The sequence below is a fragment of the Ziziphus jujuba genome, chromosome 2, assembly GCF_031755915.1.
Source record: "Ziziphus jujuba cultivar Dongzao chromosome 2, ASM3175591v1".
Taxonomy (NCBI): domain Eukaryota; kingdom Viridiplantae; phylum Streptophyta; class Magnoliopsida; order Rosales; family Rhamnaceae; genus Ziziphus; species Ziziphus jujuba.
Window position 1 is genome coordinate 25,404,345 of NC_083380.1, and position 11,217 is coordinate 25,415,561.

Genomic DNA, 11,217 nt, shown 5'->3' on the forward strand with positions numbered 1-11,217 from the left:
TACCTTTTAGATGTCTGGTATATTTTCTAGAAATTCACACCATTCATTTTATCATAAAGCAAGTAACCCATTAAGGATTCAAAAAAAATGCTTCTTGATTTTGAGAATTGTTATGAAATCGTCTATGACAGCAAAAATGTGCTTACTACAAAACCTACATTTATCCAAAAACGATAGGGAATACGACCTCCTTGACCATTGAGCATAAGTTATATGGTAAGGACAGAGACAGAGTAAACTATTTCTTGCAAGTAATAGGAAAATCAACTACTTATTGTTTTACCCTTTCATTCTCTTTCTTGGCACTCCCTGCTACATCAATTTTTTATCTCCCTTGGTGAATCTTATATTTTAGCATTGCTATCTCAAACTGCGCTTCTGCTTCTCTTTCCCTTGTCGGTCTCAGCTTTTGCCTCCTCTCTATTATTGTTAAGCATGTCAAAATCACTGGACAACTTGATCGCCAAATCATTTGCATTTTTCAGCTCCATTTTAAATCCCTCAATCAAAGCTTCTTGACTCAAGATTGTTCTCTTCTTGAACTCTAACTCATCTTTTTGCAGCTTTGATTTGATAATATGGAATCATAAAAAGTTTTGTGGGACAAACTAATATATTCTTCAGCCTGTTCAAGTTCTGATTGAAGTACTTCCATAAATAGGCACTTGGCATTAATCTTATTCTCCAACTTTTCCACCATTTCCTTTTCAATTCTCTATCTCTTTTAGCTTCTCTTGTTCTTGAACTTTATCCATTTTAACAGCAACTTTCATCATAAGAATAGCATCATTGAGCTCTGAGAAATGCTTCAGAAGCTCTTCAACCTTTTGTTTATCCATCTTCACTGCTGTTCCCATCAGCTCTGCTTGTTTCAAGTACTTGATCTCCAAATCTATTGAAGAAGCAAGTTTTCCATTTCTGTCTTGAGTAGCTCTTCTTTTATAGCTTTCAACTCATGCTTAAGCACTCATATTCTAAAGCAAAGTTCTTGTGGCAAATTCTTTAGTTGCAAGCAATCTTTTGGTCATTTAAAGGATGATTTGGACCTTTCAGCTGTTGTGAAAGACTGAGTTTGACTCCTTACCAGTTACTTTTTCCCACCAACAAGTTCTATTAAAGCATCTCAGTTCTCCATTTTTTTCATTCTTTGTATAATTAAACCCACTTCTTAATTATATTGGATATGCTTATATCTACTATCAGGATCCACCCAGAATTCTATATCGGAACCCTATTCTAGTCCTGACTAGGAAAAAACTCCACTAGTCCTTCCTACAAAAGATCTGGCAGCATCTCCCTTAAGGATTGGATTTGCCCCAAAATTTCCTTCACTGAAAAGATACTATAATAAAGCACCATCTTATTCCTGTTACCTTACTACAAAATTTTTTCACAAAGGACAGCACTTCAATAATAATATAATATGGGGAATAGGCACAGAAGCAAATAAATAAAAATCCAGCAGTAGTCGTATTCAGAATTACAAGGAAAAGAAAAAAAAAAAAAGAAAGAATGTTCTTCTCTGAACATGATAGTAGACAGAAAACATCAAGCTCACCCCCGAACGGCCAGCGTCTACTAACAACTACGCCTAGGGGAACGGATTTAAAATAGAAGAATAATGAAATTCTAATCAACCCAATGACTGACACCCAACTAAATAATAAACATATATTATTATAAAATAATAAAAATTAATTAATTAATTAAAAATTAAGGATTTTCACTCAAAATCCTCACTATTTTGCTCAATTTGGAAGGTTCCCTTTTTAAAATTATTTTCACAAAACCTGTAATTTTATATTACCCAAAAATCAAAGTAGTAATTAAAAATGTGAATAAATTTAAAATTATAAATAACATTAGAAATAATTCTTAAAAAAAACAATTATTAATCTAGACAACATTAAATAAAATATAGTTGAAATTGATATGAGGCAATTTGATACAAAATAAAATAAAATCATGATAAGATAAATCGAGTAGTGTAAATAATATGATGTGGTAAAAATTAAAATCCAACACTTTAAATAGTTTATAAAAGACAATTTATATAATTCAATACATATTTTTAAATAAATAATTAAAATATAATAAAATATATTTTAAAACTTGTATCAGGAATCAATTTGATACATCACACTATATACTAAATGGTGTCAGGCAATATTCGGCATCCCAAGCACCATTCTGACGAGAAAGTTAAAAGAAATATCTGTAATCGGACATATTAGCATCTTAAGGCGCTGATGTTAATAACCTACTATCTTGCACTCAAGGAAAGCGTCTGATGTTTATTGTGCAAAATATTTATCAATCATCTTGCCCTTAACTCCCATAAGATGGCAAATTAATACATGTACATTAATCATCATATACAATACAAAATATCAATATTGTGGTGCATCTGAAATAAAAAAATTGGTAATTCAACATACACTAATTTTTATAAAATAATACCAGGTTTTTCAATAATTTTCCAAACCCATAAAATTTCTCATTTTGTCCAAACCAAACTCTTAAATCCGCCAAATTTTATAAAATTAGTTCTTTCCCAATAGATACAAATTCACATAGGTGCCTAAAACATGACTAAAACATAATACCGATTAAAATAATATTTTAATAAGCTATTTTGTACACAAACTATCAGTGGAAGCTAATACAAATTTATCCAAAATTGGCAATACGTATACCAAATTGAAGCTTATGATATAAGAATCACAAATTAGGTCTTATCTTTGAAGATCGAATAGAGATCTAATCGAGAAGTTCAGGCAACTAAATGTCCTTAGATCTCACAATCTAAAGAGAATTGGGTGAAAAGGACTTTAGATTTAAACTTAGAAAGGTCAAAATAGGTGGGAAAAGGTGATTGAGATGTCGAAAACAACCCAAAATCAAGAATGCACGTCAAATTTGGTGGAAGGATGGCTGGAGGATAGGTAATTCAACAACGTAAGTGATGAGAACAAGGGATGGCCAGAGTAAGAGAAATCGACTGGCAAAGCAAATGGTGTCGCCCTAAAAAATCACTCCAATCCCGATGTGTTGCCGACTTACTAGCCATGAAATTTGGCAAGCTAGTTGGTGGGGAGGCAGGCTTCACCATTGGTGACCAAATAATGGCAAATGGTGGCTAGTTGGTTTCTCTCTCTCTCTCTCCTCTTTCTCTCCCCTACCCTTTACCCTTTTTTAGCTAATAAAGGCCACCTGTTGTGCCACCCTGCACTCATAGGTTGGCCAAAATGTTGACATGTGGCACAACATCAGTGGAGGCACTATGCTTATGTTTTTCACACGAATTAGAATTATACCCGATAAAGTCAATCTTAGAAAAATTTATTAAACTTTACATATTTGTAACTTTCCAACTATAAGTCCAAATTGAGCATGTCAGTAGTCTATAAACTTATATGAATGAGTACTTTACAACAGTATACAAGTCAAAATAAGAATCCATAAAAATAAAAAAAGTCAACCATGGACCTACTCGGTCAACTCCAATCAAACTTGATCGATGCATGAAAAATTCCGATGTACTTCGAGAAGAGGTTACATCTACAATAAATTTCAACCGGAGTGATTGAAAATTAGTGTCTGTTACTTTGCTGGCTTGTCATTTGTTAGTTTCCTACTTAGTTATTTAAACAACTTCACTCTCATTCACAATGAATATAGATCAGGAAAACAAACAAAAGTAGTAGGTAAAAGACAATACTTTTTGTATGGTTTTTGGGATTAGCGACTATTGTTGAAATTTGAAGTTGCAAAACTTACTATACGAGAAATGAAATTGTGCAGCTTTTATTTGAATCTGAAACTTTAATCCTTGATATTCGTTGCCGGGTGCTTATTTGATAATTTATTAGCTTGATCTTGAGTATTCTGCGGGGTTTTGTGTTTAGCGGTAAACAAAACTTGAATATTTTGCTATCAATCAGAAGGTCCTGATACAAATAATATAAGAAAATCAAATAATCTTTGAAATAGTATTTGTTGAACATTTTTATCACATATTTTTAACATTACCTAAATAATTCAGAATTTCATGTTGGGTACCTTACCTAGTGGGGATCTGTTCTTGGTGAGATGCTATACTTGTAGAAATATTCTCATATTCTTTAGGGGCAGAGACCTCCCTAAGGGTTTATCCTCTTCCTGCATTTGCTTTCTCAGCTATTTCAACCTTGCTAACGAGTTCGATAGTGTTTTTGAAGCTCCAAAAAATACTACTAATAAAAAAATTATTTGGCTAATTTGATTGGCAAAAAAAGGAAATAAAAAGTGGTTTTTTTTTTTTTTTTTTTTGGGGTCAAAAACTAATAATAAACACGACAAGTGCTTCTAAGAATCAGTTGATTAAACCAAAAAGGCAAAAAAAAAAATCAAAATTGGTTCTTTTCCAAATAAGTATGACGAAAATAAAAATAATATCCAATGCATTAATCAAAGCATCAAAATACCAAAAATAACTCTAGAAACATTTTTTCATTGTATGTAACTAAATATTCACTTCTACTTTTATGAAGCATTTTTTAACAAAGGTGTTATGCAAAAAAAGTACTACTAAAAACCCACCAATTATGGAAAAATTATTCAATAGGATGGATTTGCCATGTTAGTGGTAACAATTAATCAAATATGACATGTTATTTATGTTATTGTTTAAAATTAATATAATTAACTTTCAAATTGTTATGTTATTTGTCATCAAATTAATTCCTTCATTTAATCCATTTATTAATATATTTAGTTTCATTCTAAAAAATAATTATATCATTTATTTCATTGCAAGCGAAAAAAATATATATATCATTAACTTTATTTACTTTTTATTTCAAAAATAACAAACTCAAAATAATATATATTTCATACAAAAATACTTTAAAAAAGATAATTATGTATTTCATATTCCATCAAATATATATCTATATATAAATAAACCTGAAAATCAGACTAGGTGACCAAGAGAACGATGGAAATCCACCCCGAACTCGGACAATTTATTAAAACGAAAGAAAAAAAATAAACCTTAAAAATTTTACTAAAATATAATATAAACCTTAAAAAATTGTGTATTTCGTATCCCATCCATTATATATATATATATATATATGTAAACACATATTTTTATAGTTTAATATGATAAAATTAAGAGGGATATGATATTTTTTATTTTATTTTTATTTTTATTCTTATTTTTATTTTCAAAAATGAAAGAAATATTTTTTATTTTTTTATTTATATAAGAAAATAATAGATAAATATATATGCCTACACTATTTTTCCCAAATTCCTTAATAGAGCACTACTATATATAATGATTTTTTTCTTCTTTAAAATAAATTAATAAGAACAAATAATATTTGTATTTTCTTTTAGATTGTTTGGGAAATAAAACGAAAAAGGTAATTCTTTTAAGGAAATTAAACATACTAATAAATTCATATTAAATGAATTGTAAATTACACTCAATTAGGTAAAACAAAAAAAACAAAAACGAAAACAAAAAGAAAAACACCATCATGTTACTAAAAGGCATCTAAGCTTCGGGATTCAAATGGCAATTGGACTATGCATTACATAAGTGGCATATCTAGATTATTTTAGGGTCATTTCCAATCACTTTTTTGGTTCTTCTAATCTAGATAGACATTCGGCTTGGATGCAATGGAAGCCTAGGTTACACTATTTACGAAAATTGATCTACTCAAAGATGCAACTAGAGAAAAGGTGAAGACAGTAGGATTCTCTTTGGAGAGATTCAAGAGCACTTCTACCAGATGGCTACTCTGGCACCTTTTTTCAATCTAAATGGGGAGCCTTTTTGAAGATGACTTCCATAATGCAATTTGGAGCTTCTTTTCCATAGGTACTCTGGAGAAATCTTTAAATGCCACCAATAATGTTCTAATATCAAAAATTTCAAACGCATGTGGTATATCTAATTTTCAGCCTATTAAACTCTGTAATTTTTCACACAAGGTTTTCTAAAATGTTTTGGTCAATTGATTTCTGCCTTGAGAAATCTTATTCCAAAGAACTAAGTGTTCTTGTGTGAGGTTGTGACGACCACTATGGGTGGGTATGGGGCACTGGCAGACTATCTGGTGTCCAATCCCACATCATCTGGGTGTAGATCAGGAGATGATTCAAATATAATAATAATCAACTGCATAACATCAATGCATTTTCAAGGAAATTGACTTCAGAGTTCGAAAGATCTTTGAAGTTAAGCGTGCTCAAGCAAGAATAATCCTTAGATGGGTGGCCTCCTCGAAAGTTCTAAATAAAAAAATTCATATAGAATGTGGTGGCCAAAATGGGGACAATATCGGTAGAGAATGATAGGTTTGCAAATGGAGGCGAAGTGTTACAAATGATATTAGAGCTTGTACTCAACCAATAGGTCCACTAGTGGAGGTGGAGTGTTACAAATGGTATCAGAGCATATACTCGGTCGAAAATCCATATCGAATGTGATGGCCAAAATGGAGACAATATTGGCAGAGAATGATAGGTCCGCTAGTGTAGACGAAGTGTTACAAATGATATCAAAGCTTGTACTCAGCCAGTAGATTCACAAGTGGAGGCGAAGTATTACAAATGGTATCAGAGTCTATACTCAATCGGAAGTGTGCTAGTAAGGATATTGAGCCCCAAATGGGTGGATTGTTACAACCGTTGTTGGCGGGTGTAGGACACTAATAAGTTACGTGATTTCTAGTCCCATTATCGACAGAAAGTAAAAGGTCCGCTAGTAGAGACAGGATGTTACAAATGGTATAAGAGCCTATACTCGGCTGAAAGTGTGCCAGTTTGAACACTGAACCCAAGGGGTGGATTGTGAAGACCAGTGTGGCCGAATATAGGGCACTAGCAAGTTACCTGATGTCCAATCCCATATCGCCCAGGTGTAGATTGGTGTGGGGCACTGATAGGCTATCTGGTGTCCAATCCCATATCATGCAATGTAGATTAGGGGATGATTCAGATGTAATAATAGTCATTTTCATAACGTTAAGATTGGTGTGGGGCACTGGCAGGCTATTTGGTGTCCAATCCCACATCGCCCGAGTATAGATTAAAGGATGATTCAAATGTAATAACAATCACTCGTATAACTTTGAGGCCTTTTTCAGAGCAACTAGCTTTAAATTCAAATGTAATAATAGTTACTTTCATAACGTCGAGATTGGTGTGGACCACTAGCATGCTATCTGGTGTCTAGTCCCACATCGCCTAAGTGTAGATTAAAGGATAATTCAAATGTAATAATAGTCATTTTTATAACTTTAAGGCATTTTTCAAAGCAACTAACTACAGAATTCAAAAGAACTTTGAAGTTAAGTGTACTCAGGAAAGAGCAATCTAAGATGGGTGACTTCTTGGAAAGCACTGAATAAAAAACCTCAAGATTCGAAAGAACTTTGAAGTTAAGAGTATTCAGGTGAAAGCAATCTTAGTATTTGTGACCTCCTGGGAAACTCTAAATAAAATAAATAAATAAAATTAAAAAAAACCCATCCTAGGAAGCTTTACATAAAAAAATTTCGTATCGAATGCGGTGGTTAAATTTTTCAAAGCAATTGAGGTGAGAGCAATCCTAAGATGAGTGACCTCCTGGGAAATTCCAAATAAAAAAACCCATCCTAGGAAGCTTTGAATAAAAAGATCTCATACCGAATGCAATGGCTAAATTTTTCAAAGCAATTAGCTTTATGATTTGAAAGAACTTTGAAATTAAGTGTACTCAAGCAAGAACAATCTTAGGATTGGTAACTTTAAGGGAAGTTATGAATTAAAAAAAAAACACTATACAAAATGCAGTGGCTAAATTTGAAACAATATCAGCATACAGTGAAAGGTCTACCTGTTATAAAGGTCACATGATGCTAGATAATTTAGTAATGACCTAGAAGTCTTTCCATTTTTTGAATTATATAAGAAGAAGTGAATCTTCCTTTTTGCATTGAAGACAAATATGCCTATGATAACATTCAAATAATCCATGATGTTGATCATAATTTCTTCTTTGTCTTGTGGTCCTAAAGCATTATATTGGAAGATACTTTCAACTTAAATCCCTTCTTTAATGTTTTTATTATTTTCTTTTGTTCATGGTAATGCTAATAAGGTTGTTAAATTATACTCCTTTCCCAATATTAAAATGGATTAGGATCCTCACCATTTCTATGGAAATGGAGGATCTCAAGTTAGATAAATAATATAATACTACATATTTTGAACAAATTTGAACCATTGAATTATTTTACTTGCCAAGTAATTTAGCATTTAAATAATTTGGTAATTATTATTCTTTGTCATTAAAACTTATGATAATTTATTTTGTTTGTATGTATTTATGGATATTTATTTGTTTGGATTCTTATTAGTGATATCGCATGTTTTTCTTTTCTATTTTAGAACTTCATTTTATTGGTGTTTGGGCAATTATATTTTATAGCTATTTGTTTTTCATTTACTCATTGCTTTCATATAGATTGACCATGATTGGTTCAAGTGTTGCATTTACATAGATTATGAGTTTCAATATCGCATAGCGGATTCAGTTTTAGTATCATATTATCTCTATTTTATCATTGAATTTGGATTGTTTTTTCCCTTGAAATATGTATAAGTTTACATTTCGTAAGGATGTGAAATTTTATGTGATTAATTCATATTTAGAATATGGAGAGCTGTAACATTTTTTTTTTTTTACTGGTTTGCAATTTGCTATTTCCATAATTTTAAGGTTTTTGCTATGTAAATTTGTTTTACGTATTACTTAATGAAGTTTATTGAATTAACTGTGTCCTATATTGTTAATATAGTTCATTGTACAGATTTGACAAATGGTTTTAACAAATGATTATAGCTTTCGACCTTTCTTATCCAATGACTAATAGATGTTTATCTCTACCAAATTAGTTATTAAAAACATTCTATTTTTAGACATGACAATCTATTTACGGCATGTTTAAGTAAAAGGAAAGTTAGTGGAAAACTAATATCCTTGGGAAAGTGATAACTTTCTTTTGTTTGGATATTTATTTTAAAGTGGAAAAATATGGGCCTAAGGAATTAGATTCCCACTAATGTGCAAAAATATGTGGAAAAATTATTCCCACCTATATAGGTGTTATTTTAAGAATACTAGAAAAAATAGTTTTAAAATTTTTTTAAAATACATATTTATCTTTAATTTATTATACAATATTAAATTTAATTATTTATATATCCCAACTTTCCTTTTACTTACCAAACAGATTAAAAGACAAATTCTCAAGAAACTAAATCCCAGGAAACTAAATTTCGAAAATCAGTTTCCTTCATTTACTTTCCCTTTTACCAAACAGGCTATAAAACAATTTTCAACCATCGAATGAACCTCATTTAAAAATTATGATTATTTATTAAATCCATTTATTCAAGGGAATATATATTTATTAATTTACATTTCCATGTTCTAACTTCTTCAACACATATCCATATTTCAACTGCATTAAGAAAAAACAACTTAGTGATATATATGCAACCACGAGTAACATCTAATGTCAAATAGAAATGACCATTAGTGACAAATTTCCACCCAATAATTTAAAGAAAGAAAACCTCATAGTATCAATTTCATTGACAATTTGAACAAACCGAAGCCTACGTGCCAGATTTTAAATCCTCAATTTGCACGAAAACAAAATCGATCTCTACTAGGATTATAGCATATACACCTATATATATATATATTGCAAATTTAACATGAACTATGAAATCATGAAAATAAGATGTGGTTGTATTATGACTCATCTCTGGTTATGAACTAAAAATCTAGAATGCATAAAAATAATCATAACTATTATAATTAACCATAAAAAAAAATTCAAAATATTTGAACATATAAATTTATATCATATGACTAAAATACATTAAAAAAATATATACATATTATGATGACTTTGATTTCATCTAAAGTGGCCACCGCATGTCTTACCATCATCCTGATAATATCATATATTCTTCTTCTTTTTCGGGCCATGGTTCAGAATTCATGGTTGCACCAGATTCATTAACATAGTCTGAATATTGAGGATCTGTCTTGATGGTGAGTTCAGCAAAGCAGTTGGTGCACCTGAAGTAGAATCTAAATAATCTCATGCCCAAATATGTGTCGTCTCCGATGTCGAATGCCTCCCTTCGGGAATTGAATTTGGTGCCCTTGGATGTATAATTTCCGCAGGTTTTGCAGCGAATGCTCGTTGGAAGCTTCATTCGTACCTTCTTGATATGCTCTGCGGACTCATTGATGATCTTCTTTTCTCCCATTATGATCTTCCAAATCTATTTCCTCGATGAAAATTGCAAAGCGGCAATGATGATTAAAGAAAGCAGACGCAGCCAAAGAAAAAGCAAATTAAGACCAGATTTTCTTGTAGGTCAAGTTGAGAGAGACCTCAATTGGGTTTCTTTCTTCTCGTGGGATTTGAATTCCAAAAACCAAGAATAAATATATATTTTAATATATATATTATATTTAAAAAATAATTAAACATAAATTTAATAATAAAAGTAGATAAATATAAATTTAATGATATAAATAATATATATATATATATATATTTATTACTTGTAGCTCAACCTATATTTTTGCTCTTTTCATGCCATGATCTTTCAAACCGAGAATATGATCATGAAATATTTGACAGAGGATTGTTATGACCTATTCACCTGTGGGTCCCACCTATAGACCTTGAAGATAGAGTACGTGGAGGATAATTTTTTTATTTTTTTTATTTTTTTATTTTTTTTTTGTTTTTTGCAAAAACATGAGAGATAAAGCTAGGAGTGGGCAAAAACCGATTTGAACCGACCATACCAACCAAACCGAAGTATTTGGTTCGGTTTGAGTTGGTTTTTATTGTTTAATCAGTTTGGTTCGGGTTATGCATAGAAAAATTTTACATTTTCGATTCAGGTTACAGGTTGGATGGAATTTTAACCCACCCAACCCGAACCGAACCGATTCATACCCACTTAGCCATTTTGCAAAAATTATTTTTATTAAATTATTTCTATGAAACTTTGTAAGCCCTTGATCTCTCACAATCTAATTACCACCGTTGGATTCCTCATCTCATAAAACACAATACACAACAGTGACAGCACAATCTCACAAAACAAAATTGAAACCATAGCAGGCAGCAGCCACCGGCC

At 31.1% G+C, this 11,217-nt stretch overlaps 1 pseudogene; it reads right to left on the bottom strand.

The window, feature by feature from the left end:
• The window catches only part of LOC107419173 (uncharacterized), a 76,185-nt pseudogene extending 65,856 nt beyond the window's left edge, over positions 1-10,329 (bottom strand).
• Positions 10,330-11,217: the final 888 nt, after the last annotated feature.